The sequence below is a fragment of the Triticum aestivum genome, chromosome 5B, assembly GCF_018294505.1.
Source record: "Triticum aestivum cultivar Chinese Spring chromosome 5B, IWGSC CS RefSeq v2.1, whole genome shotgun sequence".
Lineage (NCBI taxonomy): Eukaryota > Viridiplantae > Streptophyta > Magnoliopsida > Poales > Poaceae > Triticum > Triticum aestivum.
Window position 1 is genome coordinate 484,620,055 of NC_057807.1, and position 17,441 is coordinate 484,637,495.

Sequence of the window (17,441 nt, forward strand, 5' to 3'; positions counted from 1 at the left end):
TCCGACAATTGATTCTTAAGGAGGCGCATGAATCTCCTCTCACGATTCATCCCGGTAGTACTAAGATGTATCAGAACCTACGCCAGAGGTTCTGGTGGACTAGGATGAAGAGAGAAATCGCGGACTTCGTTGCTAAATGTGACGTTTGTCGTCGCGTTAAGGCAGAGCATCAAAGACCTGCTGGCACCCTTCAGCCTTTAGCTATTCCTGAATGGAAATGGGATAAAGTTGGTATGGACTTCATCACCGGCTTTCCCAGGACCAAGAGAGGGAATAACGCTATCTTCGTAGTCGTTGATCGTCTTTCCAAAGTGGCTCACTTCCTTCCTGTTCGAGAGAGTATCACTACTAGTCAGCTTGCTGACTTATACATTTCTCAAATAGTATCACTCCATGGTGTTCCACTGGAGATCAATTCAGACCATGGCAGTCTTTTCACTTCTCATTTCTGGGAGAGTTTCCAAACTGCCATGGGAACCCATCTTTCCTTCAGTACCGCTTTCCACCCTCAGTCGAGTGGTCAGGTGGAACGGGTCAATCAAATTCTCGAAGACATGCTTAGAGCTTGCGTTATCTCATTCGGTATGGATTGGGAGAAATGCCTTCCTTTCGCCGAGTTTGCTTATAACAATAGCTATCAATCCAGTCTCAAGAAAGCTCCTTTTGAGGTTCTCTATGGACGAAGATGTCGAACACCTTTGAACTGGTCAGAAACCGGTGAAAGACAATTCTTTGGACCGGACATGATCCAGGAGGCAGAAGAGCAAGTTCGCATCATTCGTGAGAATTTGAAAACAGCCCAGTCTCGTCAGAAAAGCTAGTACGATCGTCATCATAAGGATATGACTTATGAAGTTGGCGAAAAGGCCTACCTTCGGGTTACTCCCTTGAAGGGTACCATCGTTTCGGTATCAAGGGCAAGTTGGCTCCTCGTTACATTGGTCCTTTTCGTATTCTCGCCAAACGAGGAGAGGTTGCCTACCAATTGGAACTACCCCCACATCTTTCTCGAGTTCACGATGTCTTCCACGTCTCTCAACTCAGGCGTTGCTTCTCGGATCCCATCCGCGGAGTGGACCACGAAACGCTTGATCTCCAAGATAACCTCACATGCCGAGAGTACCCGATTCGCATTCTTGATCAAGCAGAGCGTGTTACCCGACGTCAGAACATCAAGTTTCTCAAAGTTCAGTGGTCTCATCATTCCGAGAGAGAAGCTACTTGGGAGCGAGAAGATCGTCTTCGACTGGAGTACCCCGCTTTCTTTCCGTCGACCCCTGAATCTTGGGACGAGATTCTTTCAAGTGGGGGCGAGTTGTCACATCCCTAGTCTGGTATGACCTAGACTAGCTAGTCATTTGTGCATCATGCTTAAATTTTCATTTCAATTTGAAATGAGGATTGGTGGAACCCTCAGAATCATTTTTGAAAATGACCCAAATAAAAATTTCTCCAAAAGGGTCCAAGAAAATGCTCATGTTGCTCTCTGAAAATATTGGACAGAGATAAAAATCAAACCAATATTTTTAAGAGCTCATAGGTATTTATTTTGGGCATTTGGAATTAATGCATAAATATTTGCATTGGAAATATATTAGTTATATATATTAATATATGTGCAAAAATTATGCCACCTGTTGGGGAGCTCTGGAATAATATAGCTAGCTCCTGCAAAAATTGGCATAAGGTAATTAAATGATTTAATATTTTAAATAAATCAAACCAAATGTCAGAAAAATTAGAAAACAAAAATAAAAGAGGGAGACTTACCTGGGCCTCCTCCCTGTGCAGCCCAGCAGCAGTAGGCCGGCCCAGCCAGCAGGCGGCCCAGCCCGCCTCCCCCTCTGTCGTCTTCTCCACCTCGCCAAGCAGCTGCGTGCCCGACGCGCGCGCGCTCCGCTGCGCCACGCCACCTCCCTCTCTGCCTGCCTGCCCTCTCCCCTTCTCGTCTGGATGCCCCGAAGACGCCACGCCGCCACCCCGACCCCTCTCGCACTCTCCCTCGCCCTCCTTCTCTCCCCCTGCTCTCTCTCTCTCTCTCACCCGAGAATCACCGCCGCCACCGACGAGCATCACCGTAGCCACCGCCTCCCCCTCGCCTCCCCGACACGCTCCCCAGATCCGCCACGACCCCCTCTACCTCCTCGTCGAGCCACGCAAGACGGAGCACCCCGTGGAGCCGTCGCCGTCGCCAACTTCGCCTCCGGCCGCCGTGGATCCTGGCCGTCGATTCGGGAGCTACCGGGCATCCCCGACCTCGCCCTCGCGCTCGCTTGTCTCGCTGTGAGCCCCCGCACCGAACCTCCCCCTCCCCGATGCCGATTTCTTCCTCCAACCGCGGGCTCCGTCGAGCCCGAGAGCTCATCGCCGCCGGCCACGAGGTCGTCGCGGCTAGAGCCCCCACACGTCGCGTCCGAGCACCCCATCGTGCTCCCGGTGCCACGAGGGTGCCACTTAGCCCCTCAGGTGGTCTCCCCGTGCCCCGCAGCCCGTTCCCGACCGAAGTCGAGCTCCGGCCGCCGCCGCGAGCTTTGCTCCGGCGAGCTCCGGCGTCCCCGCGGCTTCCCGTCTGCTCCCCTAGATGCGGACGATCCCGGGCTACGCCCCGGTGCTCTCAGACGCCGTCCCCGTGGCCTGTGGCGCGGACTCCGCCGCGTCCGGAGGACGCCGGCGGCGGGCCCCGTCGCTTGAGCCCCGCCATTGGGGCCCAGCCCGTCAGGTGATTAGCTTAGTGCTAATCACCGCTTAATTAACCCCCCCTGAGGCTGACATGTGGGCCTCGGTGCCCCCCTAATCCTTTAATTAAGTTAATCTAACCCTGTTTAACCCCCTGTCACTGACGTGTGGACCCCACACGTCAGGTTTGACCCCAGTCAGCCGCAGTTGACTGCTGACGTCATGCTGACGTCATGCTGATGGAATTATATATTTTCTGGAATTAAAATAATTCAGGAAATTCCAGAAATTGATTTAAACTTCAAAAATTCATAACAATTCAACCGTAGCTCAGATTAAAATAATTTATATATGAAAAATTATCAGAAAAATGTAATCTATCCATGTGTACTAGTTTCATGCATGACAAACCAACTTATACATGCTGAATATGAGGAAACACATTATGGCATATATAGGAGCTTAATTTGGATGTGCATTTGAGCTTTTGGGTTCAAATGGATTTCAAATCAAATGAATACTAGTTGCATTAGCTCAAACAGCATCACATCTTCATGCCATGTTCATGAATCATATTGTTGCATATGTTTGGTATTGATTGCCGGCACCGTTCCTTCTCGATAGGTCCTGCCCCGGAGCTGTTCCAGAGTACCTGTCTGTGAAGCAGTGCCTCCTCTGTTGTTTTACCAGCCAAGCAAACCCCCTTGTTCATTTCGCTAAAATCCTACTCTCTCGCTCCTGCTCTCAGTTATTGCATTAGGACAACAACGATTCATCTGCTACTTTGTGCTGCGGTAGTTGAACCCATTCCTCTGCATGACCTGTCATTGCCACAGTAAATAGTTGAAACCCACTAGCATGTGTAGGAGTTGATTGAGCCATGTTGTGTTCCTACCATGCTATGCCTGCTATTGCTTAGAGTTGTGTCAGGTCTGGTTCATTGGGAATGAATTGGAGTGTTACAATATGTTCTGATGCTGAGAGTGAAGTGTGTGAACACGATTTGGTAAAGGTAGCGGTGAGAGGCCATGTAGGAGTACATGGTGGGTTCTCTCACTGGAACCGTCCTTAAGCACTGAGTTCTATGTATGTTGTCCAATGACTCGATACTACCACACATTGGGTTCCGGTAACTCGACCCCTCTCGACTTATTAACCAACTTGGTCTCTGTCCAGGAGTCGCAACTAGTTTCTGGTGTTTGTAGGTAGTGCTATTTTTCTACCAAGTGGCACCCGGCAGGGTGGGCTTGGGACAGACTAGGCACACGTGGCCTGGTGTACCGAGTGGCACTCGGATGGTGGGCTCGGGAACCCTGCACACATCGTTTGGGGCCGTGAGCGACACCCCGGCCGGATCTCCTTGCGGATGGAACCCGAATAGGCGATAAACCTGGGCTAGAGTCTTGTGTGGTTAGTCAGGTCGTGGCCGACACCCTCGCCAGGCTTCCGCTTGAAGGTTGCCGAGATACATGACGTGTACATGGCGGTAAGTGGCGAGAGCGTGTGTGAAGAAGTACACCCCTGCAGGGTTAACATGATCTATTCGAATAGCCGGGTCCGCGGTTATGGACTTCTTGGATGCTTACATGGTACATAGACAACTTGAAGTGGATACTCTAAAAAGCTCAATACAAGTGTGAGTGCTATGGATGGCCTTCTCGTAGGGAGACGGGGATGAATCCATAGTAGTGTATTGTGTGGTGATTAGTGGACTCGTGTGCGCCATATCACCTCAAGAGTTTCTGGTAGTCGTAGAACAGGATAGCCACAGAGTCAAAGCTGGCTTGCTGCAACTAAACCCCACATTACTCTCTTGATACAAATGCATGTATGATAGGATCTGATGTAAGTCTTGCTGAGTACCTTTGTACTCATGTTGCTTTATTTATGTTTTTGCAGCGGAGACTTCGGTCTTACTAGTGTTCTCATGGACTTCGACTAGTAGCTAGTACCTCAGCTACGATCTTGATCGGATGTTGTAGATAGTCAGGCTTTCAGCCCTTTCATTTATAGATGTTTGTACTCAGACATGTAATGCTTCCGTTTGTTGCTTGATTGCTCTGAATGTTGGGTCATGTGACCCCTGTTTGTAATAATGCTATGATGGCTCTTGAGCCTTATCTATATGAGTTGTTGAGTTATGCTGTGATGCCATGTTGTTCAGCACATACTTGCATGTTATGCGTACGTGTAATGTGTATTGCTATGTGTGGGATCTGACTATCTAGTTGTTATCCTTAGTAGTCTTTCTTACCGGGGAATGTCTCCTAGTGCTTCCACTGAGCCCTGGTAGCTTGCTACTACTCCGGAACACTTAGGCTGGCCGGCATGTGTCCTTCTTTGATCCTGTGTCTGTCCCTTCGGGGAAATGTCACGCGATGAATACCGGAGTCCTGCTAGCCCGCTACAGCCCGGTTCACCGGAGTCCTGTTAGCCCAGTGCTACAGCCTGGATTCACTCGCTGATGACCGACACGTTCGATGCTGGGTCATGGATGCCTGTCCCTGTAAGTTAGTGCCACTTTGGGTTTACGACTAGCCATGTCAGCCCGGGCTCTTTATCATATGGATGCTAGCGACACCATCATATACGTGTGCCAAAAGGCGCAAACGGTCCCGGGCAAAGGTAAGGCGACACCCGTGGGATACCGTGCGTGAGGCCGCAAAGTGATATGAGGTGCTACATGCTAGATCGATGTGGCATTGAGTCGGGGTCCTGACATTGTGTCTGTTGGATATAAAGTTCCTTTGGGTAAGAAGTACTACTTGTCATCAAAATGGATAAAAGAAGATGTATGTAGACCTATTTTATTTCTAGATACGTCCCTTTTTATCCATTTTGATGACAAGTACTCCCTCCGTTCCACAATATATGTGTTCCGTTTGTCAAAATATAGATGTATCTAGACATGTTTTAGTATACTACGAAACATGCCCATGCGTTGCAACAGAGAAAAAATAACATACACACCCATCTCAAATGAAGCAGATGGTTAGTTTTCTTGTAGACATGAAGGGTGTAAAGAAGCAAACGAGTGAGAACAAGCACATAAGAGAGATTACATAAGACCATAAAAATGTCCTATACTTTATGGATTGTCCACCTCTACCTCTATTGTTGTGTGTATGCTAAATGTGAAGTCTTCGTCGTATAGATGCACTAACTTCCTCCTCTTTTGCGACATATGATGGGTTCTACATCGCAATTGATTCTTTGCATGTGTGTTGCACTTCAATTCGCGGTTAGCTGCAATTTGCGCTATTCTAGCTTCCTTTTGCTCTGGCTGCATATTTGCATATTTCTGCCTTTCTCTTGCACATTTTTTTTATTTTTTGTGTAGCTCCATATTTGCATATTTCTTCGTCCCTTGTGTGCATTTTTTCTGTAACTAGGTTGAATCTTTAATTGTTTTGTTCCGTTGATAGGCTTGACGTCGCTTTTTCAACTTTTCTTGTTTTTCTTCATTGGTCATCCGTGCATATTGCTCTCTATCTCTTTTGTTTCTTTGTTCCACGGCATCCAGAACTGAAGATAGCGACCCAAATTGCTTGGCTGCATGAGAGTTTTCCATATTGTATGAATCTATTATATTTAATAAAAAAAGAAACATATTAGATTTTAAATCATAAATAGAACATATATAGCTACTTATAAATTACTTCAATACATTGGACATAAGCATCTGAATATATGTTTTGTTCCTCCATTAATGTTGTACTCCAGCTCCACATGGTTCCTTTTTAAAGTTGTGTAGCCATTTTTCCTTGCAGGTTTAAAGTTGATATTACAACTTAGATATTCATTGTTTGTCCGCTTTGGATGATTTATTACTAAAGCAAGGTAAGACTATCATACATAGAATCATATTCTCTTATCTATCACTTAATTTATGACCTCAGTTTTCCAGTAAGTTGGATGCTTTACATTACTGCCTTAAACCAAGATAGTGCCCATATTATAATCATGGTGGTAAGATATTTCAATTGTCGTAATTACCCAAGTATATTTTATAGTCTGGTATCCCTAAACAAAGTTTGGCATAAACATGAATGAGCCAATCAATGTCGACAGATGTGTTGATAGTGCCATGTTTATACTGTGTGCAATTTAGGAAATAAAAGAAACGATATTGGCATAAGGGCACTGACATACACACAACATTTTTTAGCTGTTGAAAATCGGATCATGGATGCAGAGTGACAAAGCATATCACACGGGCAAATTAACTATCCTAATGAGTTACCAAAATCGGACAATAAAAATGTCCTACACGCAACATTTTAGTTGAAATAAATTTACCTAGATGAAATTGTTCCTCCCTACCACCTCCTGCATGTCCACCTTCAGGGACATTAAGCATGGCATCTTCTTTGTGGTCCAGACGAACAACTTCATTGAGATCAGACTAGATGACCATGACTTCTAAATGTATGTGTTTTGGTGCCGGTGATTTATTATACAATCGCATATTGTCGTGTGTGTTCTAACCCGCGTATATATATATTAGTCAGAGTAGTTTATTATGCAAGACTCTAATCTATAGCAGTCCATGCAGGACACAAAAACAGTACTACCAAAAAAAATCCAACTTTGGTTAAAACCGACCAACACCAAAACAAACACATTATATGAGATCCGCTCTTTGTTTAAACTTCCTCGGACGTGGTGTTGTTAACGCGGTCAGGAGAGTTTGAAGGGAAGGAAACTATGACCATGTATGGCCAGTGGTGACAATGGATCAATTGAACAACACCATCATGGTGCATACATGCACTATTATTATTAAATCTGATGTCTGTTTCTCTCTGTAACTTTGTTCTTATACCATTTAATTCCCCTTCCTTATTCGCGGCGGACTGTTTTCTCTCTTTAAGGCCTTCTACCATGGGAGGTGCTTAGAGAGATGCTTAGAAAACTAAACGGGTTTTTCTGAAGCAACGGTGCCTATTTCTATAGGAGAGATGCTTAGTTATCGGTACATGCACTATTATTATTGAATAAGCACCGGTGCTTAAGAAAAGCCTGGTTTATTTCTCTAAGCACCTCCCATTGTACAAGGCCTAATTGCCCCTCATTATATACTACTCCGTTTAATATCCTCTGGACATAGAGGGGCGTGGATTGAGCCGGTTTAAATCCGGTTTCCCTCTCTTTAATTATCGCCCATTAATTCCATAATTTTCTCCAGGCCCTCTCCCATTAATTCTATCCCACAATCCCTCAATCCAGTTTCCCTCTCTTTAATTCTCACCCATTATAGTTCCATAATTTTCTCCGGGCCCTCTCTCCCATCAATTCTATCCCACAATCCCTCAAGTTTCTCCCGGCCTGTCTCTCTCTCCAATTAATTCTGTTCTATGATGATCACACAATTTTCCGTCCTCTGACTCCTTAATTCCACAATTTTCTCTTGGTCTCTTTCTAGGCCGCTTATTGTTATCAACTCATAAAAGTATATTAGTTGGTGGTATTTTACGTAAGGGAGAGATGTGGGACAATTTAATATGTATGAGCCTACATTTATAACACAACTGCAACCTTGTTCAACTGGACGTGCGCTCGAAAATAAACGGGAGGTTGTGAGATCAACTCCCGATGAAAATTGCTTATAACCGGACGAAAATTAGGGGGAAGAAGCGATAGCCCTTTTATTAGTAGGTATAGATAGGTACAACCATTTTTGGACAAATGAAAGTCAAGTACTATTTTGGAACGGAGGGAGTATATGCTTGTTTGTTCACGAAGTGTGTCATACTTGTGCGAGTTGACGAGACACATCAAAATAGTAGTACTACTAGTAGTACTCCCTCCGACCCTAATTTCTCTGCACATAAGTCGAGGCGCAGATACCAAGCAGGCCTGGTTGGGTTGGACAACTCACCGGACCGCGCACCAGCACACGAAGAGCGTGTTGTGTTGGTGCCGTGTGCGCCTCCACATTAACCAAAACCTCGTGCCTCCAGCTTAGCCTTCGCGCTTTAAACTTCTCAATCTCAAGGCCAAGGAGTAACGTGAATCCTATGATAGAGACAATCAGATGGTTGAGAACACTACAATTCATAGCTACAAATGTTCGTGTGACTCCGAGATGCAGAGGCCGGGGGTCATCATCCTCCTTTTCGAGAAAAAATAGATGCGTGTGTGAGAGGGGACGAGTGCGTGCGTGCACCTCTTCTCTTCCTGTATAACGTACTAAACTCAGAGTACACGTGTATGTGGGTGGCATCAACCTAGGGAGCTAGAGATGGTGCGTGCGAGAAGTCCTGAGAAATAGGTTTAATGCATCTGAAAAAAGACTAGTCTATAGCTCACACGGCTATTCCTGTCGAACGCCCCAATAACCGTAAGATATGTATCCGACGGTTGCAGTTATTGCATGTACACAATAGTAGAAAAAGAACTACCATGGCATATGCTACACCACGACCGGAAACACATGCCCACGTTACACCATCTAGGAATAGTGCCGCACTTCGAAACTAGAATCGTCAATAAATTTTGAGCTTGCGTCTCGTCACATTCCAAATTACTACTACTACCACGCTATATTTAATTGCAAACCTGTTCATACCGATCACAACCTAAACAATTTCCCACTTATGAGCGTATTAGTACTCAGTTATAAGTACTACTGTGCCAAGATGACTGCACATTCCTCCTCAACTCCTCATCCACAAAAACAAACAAGTCATCCAGCATCCTGGCCGGCGTGAGTTATAAGTACTATTGTGCCATGGCCAGCGTGAGTTCTGGGTCGAGAGATTACCACCAGGGAGAGGCGAGCATGGAAGCGGAAGCACGAGAGATGTCATACCTCGTCACAAAAGCAGCTGACATGTCCTGCCGCACGGAAGTAGCAACGTAGAGGTCCTGTCGTACCCCTGAAGCAGCACGGAGATCTCGCCGCGCCATCGATGCAGCAGACTGGTCCGGCCGCGCCGCGGAAGCAGCAGAGATGTCCCGTTGCGCCGCTTGTGTAGCAGAGATGTCCAGCCGCGCCGCGGCGTCCTAGGAAAATGTCTCGCGGGCAGGCGACGACTCTTACAGGTGCATGCATGCGATTGTCCATAGCCAGATGGATCAGATCTTCGGCTGGACAAGATTGCAGGACGACGTGAAAGCCTCGTTTGAACAGGCTACCGGCGTCATCCGGCAACTAAGGGAGGCTCCGGGCCGAGTGGAACCTGCTGAGGGCGAAGATCGTCCAAAGTGCAGACCAGCAGGAGGAAACTAGTACCTTGTTGAAGAGGACCGACCTCATGGTCAAGAAACTTATGGACGAGAATGACATGCTCTGTATCGAGCGCCAAAGGCTGGTGGAGGAATCCGTGGATGCTCTAAAGCAGCGTCTTGAGGACATGAAAGATCTCATCGCCGCTCGTCGTGGAGACTAGTTCTTCTTTTGCCCTTGTGCATTTCGGGCGTAGCCGCATGTGGCTTTTTTAATTATCTTCCTAATTATGTAAGACAATTATTATCCACCGTCGTCGTCCTTATATATTCATCAGTCTTGCTATAAGTCGCGGTAGATGCTATATAGGTCCGTCGGATCTTACATCAAGATCCGTGCTTTCAGATTTTCTTTTTTTTTCTCTTAAATCTCAGTCGAGTGAGACATAGGCATGTCAATAAACAGAGGCTCGGGCGCCATTAATGGATAACTTGGGAGAGAGGTGGCCGGCGGATGGAAGTCAAAGGGCTCTTTGTCGGTGTCAAAACCGGCGGATCTTGGGTAGGGGGTCCCGAACTGTGCGTCTAAGGCTAATGGTAACAGAGGCTGGGGACGCGATGTTTACCTAGGTTCGGGCCCTCTCGATGGAGGTAATACCCTACTTCCTGCTTGATTGATCTTGATGATATGAGTATTACAAGAGTTGATCTACCACGAGATCAGAGAGGCTAAACCCTAGAAGCTAGCCTATGGTATGATTGTTGTTATTGTTGTTGAGTCCTACGGACTAAACCCTCCGGTTTATATAGATACCGGAGGAGGCTAGGGTTACACAGAGTCGGTTTACAGAGAAGGAGATCTACATCCGAATCACCAAGCTTGCCTTCCACGCCAAGGAGAGTCCCATCCGGACACGAGACGAAGTCTTTAATCTTGTATTTTCCTAGTCCAATAGTCCGGACAAAGCATATAGTCCGGCTGTCCGGATACCCCCTTATCCAGGACTCCCTCAGTAGCCCCTGAACCAGGCTTCAATGACGACGAGTCTGGCGCGTAGATTGTCTTCGGCATTGCGAGGCGGGTTCCATCTCTGAATACTTCAAGATAAATTCCGATCACAAGGACCGTGTCCGGCTCTGCAAGATAAATTCCATATACCGCCGTAGAGAGAATAATAATCCACGAATCTGATCTGCTGACAACTCTTCATAGTGTGACATCACGCCACGGCTCGTTAATTATTCGAACCGTTTTCTACAACCTGCTTCCGCACACATCGCGAGGCGCTTTCTTTGGCACGTCTTGTCAAAGCAGAGATCGTGTCCCCTTATCGCGGGATCCTCATCAATACGAGTATGGGTAATCCAACCATGCCTGTTGGCATGACTCCGTATTTTAAGAAATTCCCAAACGGTTATGCTAGGGACACTTAATATTCTCCCCCTTTATAAAGGAGTTGAGGCCAATTCCTCTATCTCCACGATCGTGCCTCCTGCGCCCTGTGTTCCAACACCCAAAGTTCGAGCCTAAGCACCCCAGATCTTCGATCATGTCCGGGTCCGACCATCAAGGCCAGTGGATGGCTTCCTCTGTCGCAGAGGAGGATATTGCGAAGCTTAGGAATCCGGGTATTTGACCGCCAATGTAAAGCATAGGCTTCCTACCCTCGAGCAGGTTATCTCCACTCCCGAGCCCAATGAGACCGCCATATTTGTCTCCCACTTCCTCCGGGGCTTGGGCCTTACTCTTGACCCCTTCGTGAGGGAGCTCATGTTCTACTACGGGCTATATTTCCACGAACTAGCTCCAGATTCCATCCTCCACATCTCGTCGTTTATCATCGTGTGTGAAGCCTTCCTCCACATTACCCCTCACGTCGGCTTATGGCTCAAGACTTTCAATGTGAAGCCGAATATGATTGAGGGGCAACACGCAAAGTGCGGAGGGGCCACGATAGGCAGGAACGCCGATGCCTCGTGGCCCGAAGGCTCCTTCTCGGAGGTATCTGATTTATGGCAACTGAGGTGGTTCTATGTCACAGCTCCTCGAGGCTCAAAGTGAGCGGCCGCACCCGCCTTCCGCTCGGGCCATCCACCTCAACTAGCATCATGGGACAACATGGGACTGAACTCGGGGCCTGCGAATGATGTACCGATGCTGCAGAGCCGCATTCGGGAGCTCCTTGAGAGGGACATTAGTCTTGTCAAAATAATCCAGGTAATGCTAGTTCGGCGGGCCCTGCCGTGCAAACGTCGGCCTCTCCGAATATGGGAGTTCAATCCAGACGGTCCGCGAACCATTCAACACTTCCTCGGCATGACGGCCGAAGGGATGTATAAGTTGTTCTTTGGACCATGAATAAAGTGTCGGGATACCACCGAGGATGCGGGTCTGAGTTGCAATCGCCCAGATACCCAAGTAAGTAACCCTATAACCGAACACTTTGCTTATATTTGTCATAACATTGTTCTGAATAGTACCCGCAACCAGGATTGGCTTAGTAAGGTGAAGAGGATCAGGTGTCCGGCCCCGCTTCCCAAAGGCCCGCCCGGTCCGGCAATAGCCAAGATGCTTGAGCAGGGAAGAGCGGAGAGGCCAAGAGTGAGCCTCATACATTGTGCATCCAAATCAGGGGAATTGATGTCTCCACGGAGGAGGAGAATAAGGGAGGTGAATCTGAGGTTTCCTCCCCCCGCGGGAAGAAAAGGGCCGCTTCCGAAGACTTGGAAACGGGGGCACCTAAACAGGGGAAGAAAACTTCACTCAAGGGCCCTGCCCCGAAGGGCATTCTTACCGCACAGTGCCTGCTAACGGGCCAGCCCTCCACCGAGCTGTAAGTTTAATAAACAAGAAGCTTATTGTTTTTTCCTCTGAGGGTAATAACCGAGACCTATTTTTTGCAGTCCGGCTATCAGTTCATCTCAACAGGGTTCGTCCTCGGGGGATCTTCTTCCGAAGATGATGGAGAGTGAGACCCCACCTATCTCTCCGCCCCGTGGGGCAGGCGGCCCTGAGGTATTATCACGGAGGAGTCCAGATCCAATGGGGCCGGAAGCTAATACTTCGGTCGCCCCGAGCCCAGCGCGTTCGGCTCTTGTGGCGGACAATGAAAAGGGTCCAGAAGAGTCCGGTGTCCGGCAAAATGCACTGACGGGCCTCCTGGAGTCGGCTGCCCTCTCGGAGGATCACCGTACTCTGATGGGTACGGTGTTGGATAAAATTTCTTCCACCACAAGCGGGTTAAATGAAGCTTTTAGGGGCTTGCTCAAAGGCTTTGAGGTAAGCAGCGAAATGCACCATTTTTGGTTGCATCGCACGTGATAGATGTGCACTGTATAGATAGTATCCCTTGAGACTGTGGTTGCCAGCCGATTGGCGGCAAACGGATGATCACAATCCCAGGCAATCATCGCACTTGTGTTGATGTGCAGGTTGCTGAGGGTCCGGCGATAGACCGGAATGCTGAACTTGCCGAACTAAGGCGACAAATTGATGTGGTGGATACTGTCGTCATGCTTATAAATAAGCGGTTCAACGAGTCATAGGGCATGAGCTCGTTTTCCTTATTTTCTTTAGGAGATTGTAAGGAGTTTGTAATAGTAATATGATGCGATGTGGCTGCAAGCGGAGCTACTTCCATTGAGGCTCTAAGGGCGGAGCTTGCCCTAGCCCAGGAACAAGCCCGGGTCGGCAATGCGGCTACTTTGAAGGCGACCAAAGATTTGAAAGCCGAACAGGCCGCACATCTCCGAAGCAAAGAGAAGATAGCCGAGATGGGTGTGGAGCTGAGGGACGCCGCCGGCCTGTATGAGCTCCTCGAGAAGGATAATCAGGCAAAGGCAGCTGACCTGAAGAAGGCGCTGGATTCGGCTAAGGAGACACGCTCTGAAATTAGAGACGCGCGGGAGGAGCTTTGACAAGCCAGAGAAATCGCGGCTGGAAATCCTTATTTGTTGCGGATGAAGTTTTTAGATCCAAAATATGCTCCGTTGTATAAGCTATGGAGTGTTGCAGATGAGTATGCAGACTTGGCGAAGAGTGTTGCTGATGCGACCAAGTTGTTCAAGGATCATGAAGATAAAAAATGGAAAGGCTGTTCTGGTCGCAATTTAATGCCCCAGCGTGCTCCTTACCCTTGAGTGAGAAGATGGCCACTATAGCCGAGCTCCATAGGCTGTCCGGCCTTGCAATGAGGTTTGTAATAGACCATCTATGGCTGAAGGGGCCAAAGCCGGACAGTTACTTTGGTTTGTGCAATAATTATTTGGCGCCAGAGCGCGAATAGATGCCGAGAAGAGGTCCGCATGCATAGAGGGTGCGCGGATGGCCCTTGCCCGTGTGAAGACATACTGGGCCGACATGGAGGCCACCAGCATTGCAACCCAGGGTCCAGCAGGAAGCCAAGACCCGGCCGAGCACTATTCTGAGCAGGTCATAGAAGGTGCCCGTATAATAGAGGCTCAGTGCTCGAAGAATGTCATGCTTGAGTGACGATTCTATTAAGTGTAAACAATTATGTGTTTTATTATAGAGGCTGTTTTTTATACTTTTTGCCTGAAAGTATTATAATGTCTCCTGTGCGGCTGCTGATGTATGCATATAATGTGAAAGTTAGCAGTCGTTGGCTTCAGCACCCACACACATAGCCATAGGAGTTAAGGAGGTGATCACACGTCGAACCAGGCAACTGGACTATATAGCTGTAACACTTTTCACCTAGCCATAGGAGTTTGAAAGATGGGTCTACTATGTAGCCCCTGGTACTTCCGCGTGCGTCTGGATACGGTGCGCGTACTTGACCGGGAAACCGGTCCTTCGTTAATGCGGAGGAATCCTAAAGATTCCAATGATTCCTCGAGTGGTTGACCAGTCTCTCGCTATATTATGACAGTCAGTTTTCGGCTTTCCCTACTGAGGTGATTGTCAGAGTAATGGGCCACGGGTAGGCTAACCCGAGTCCCAGAACCTTTCAAGACATCGGGGCAGGCCGCGCCCCTCAGGCCGAGTCCCAGGAGCAACCCCAAAATATGCCAAGTCCCAGACGGCGACTCCAAGACAAGCCGACTCCAAGACGGCGACTCCAAGATAAGCCGACTCCAAGCTGGCGACCTTCAGAGAGGCCGACTATGGAGAGATGGCCCACGACTCCTCCCTCATCTTGAAGTACGATGCGGGGTACGGACACGGCATGGCCGTTCCCCCTGCTTACGAAGGACCGGCATGGCTACAGTGAGCCGTATCGCTGGAAGATCTCCGGCGAGGCGCGACACTGTTGCCATGCCTGCCCTGACCTCAGCCACAGTGCGCAGTACACTGTGCCCATGACGCCGGCCTGTACGGCCCGAAAGCGGCGGGGCCGCCTGTCAGTGGGTGGGCCGAAGGCGACCTGAGCGCCCCAAAGACGGACCTGTGGGAGTCAGCCTCCCTGTAGTCGGCCGACTCCTCCCCAGGGCCCCACGAGCCATTAACCAGATAGGATGGGGAATGGCGACAGTGATCGCCCGATAGACGGCGGCACTGTTGCCACGACCCAATGACCGAGCCTGCGTCCTCAGGAGTGCCGCTACAGTATCAAGCCTGTCCACGGGACCCGCCAGTCGGCGGGCCCCAGAAGCCGGCAGGGAGGACGGCGGCCTGAGAGACAGACGACTCGGACCCGCGCCCAGCCGGATTACTATTGTACCCCCGGGGGGTAGGCCTATATAAACCCCCAGGGGGACCCATGCAAAGGTTTCGGACCTAGATAGAGATAGACTAGATAGCACAGGGAGGAGAGAGCTAGCCTTGCCCTCTCCTGCCTCCCGAAACAGCTCCAGGAGCACCATTGTAGTCACTTTGCCCTAGTGATCATGCGGAGACCCCGCAGAGCAGCAGTAGGGGTGTTATCTCCTAGGAGAGCCCTGAAGCTGGGTAAGTTCCGCCGGCGTGCATGTCTTCTCCTCATCCCGCTTCCAGGCACCGGCGACGTTCTACCCGCTCCCACCATGATAAGCCATCCTTTGGCATATGTCGTATCCAACCCCCGACATTTGGCGCCCACCATGGGGCGAGGTGCACCGTCATCCGGAGATCTGCTCTGGACGGGAACCCTGTTCCCCCCCGCCGAGCACAGCCAGCCCGGCACGTCGAATGGCGTCTGTGCCAACGCGCTCCACGGCGCTGAGATCGCCTGTGCGGCCAGCTGCCTCGCCGATCTTATCGGCGAGGTTCGCCTCTCCGATGAGCCTTCGTCCGACGCAGGCACGAGTGGCCCCGAGAGCCTCCTCGCGGGCCTCCTCGACCAACTCCACGTCGCCGGCGAGCCTGCCGCGGACCTGGAGTCCATAGGATCTACCGACCCGATGCTGGTTGACTCTGACACCGCGTCGCTGGACGCGTTCCCCACCAATGTGGTGGTCTATGACAAGCCGCTCTCTTACGCGGGGTGCGGCGGAAGCACCGTCACTGAGGTCCTCGTCCTCGACCACGGCGAGCGCTCCGGCGAAGGAACGCACGACCCGCTTGACGCGGCCCTGTGGGGCCTTGCAGTGCCGATTCCGGAAGACGCCGACGCCGAGATGCTGGAGGTGCTCCGCCTTCAGCTCGTTGAGGGCGCGAAGAAGCTGGCAAGCATAAGGCGCTTGTCAGAAGCTTACCAACGCGAGATGGATCGCGCCGTAGGCGGCTCGCCGGCTCCAACCGGGCCTAGCCGCCTAGGCACGGTCCGACAGCGCGGCGCGGCAATCGCCAACCTCTTCGGGGCTGATCGCCCTGTGTATGCCACGCCCATAGAGAATATCCGTGCCGCCCAGGTGGCGGTAGACGAGCTCGACAACTTCGAAGGCGAAGAGCGCCGCATAATGACGGAGCGAGTGCAGCAGCTCCTCGACGCGGCTGCCGCGCAGAATGATGCCGGCTGCCGCACCGAGGCGCCGCAGCGCCAAAACGACGACCCACCGCCTCGCCGAGACCAAGGTGCGACGTCTCGAACGATGACTGGCGGGGCCCGTGGGAAGAAGGACAAGGAGCCGGCTGTCAGCCACAATCGGACTCACATCACCATCAAGCGCGACAAAGACGGCCGCCCCAAAGCGGTGGAACGGCGGGACGACTACCTGCCTCCCCCTCCTCGCAGAGAAAGGCGAGTCTCCCCGCTGCCCGTGGAACATCCGACTCTCAGCGACCGCCTTGGCCGCCGAGAGGGAGTCGGAGAGAACGAAGCCCGCCACCGGATCGACCGACTCCACCGATCCCTGGCGCTGGAAGAAGAAGACGAGTTGGGTTCTCCCTACTTTGGACCCCGCATCCGAGATGAGCCCTTCCCCAAAGGGTTCACGCTCCCCCGAGACACGCCCAAATATACCGGCACCGTGAAGCCGGAAGATTGGCTGATCGACTACTCCACAGCCGTCAACATAGCGAACGGCAACAAGCGAGTTGCCGTAAGATACGTCCCGCTCATGCTCCAGGGCTCGTCCCGGACGTGGTTGAACAGTCTGAAGCCTCGCAGTATCAACAGCTGGGTGGACTTCACCGAGGCTTTCGTCCGCAACTTCACGAGCACGTACAAGCGACCTCCCAAGCCACGCCAACTCTCCTTGTGCATGCAAGGCCC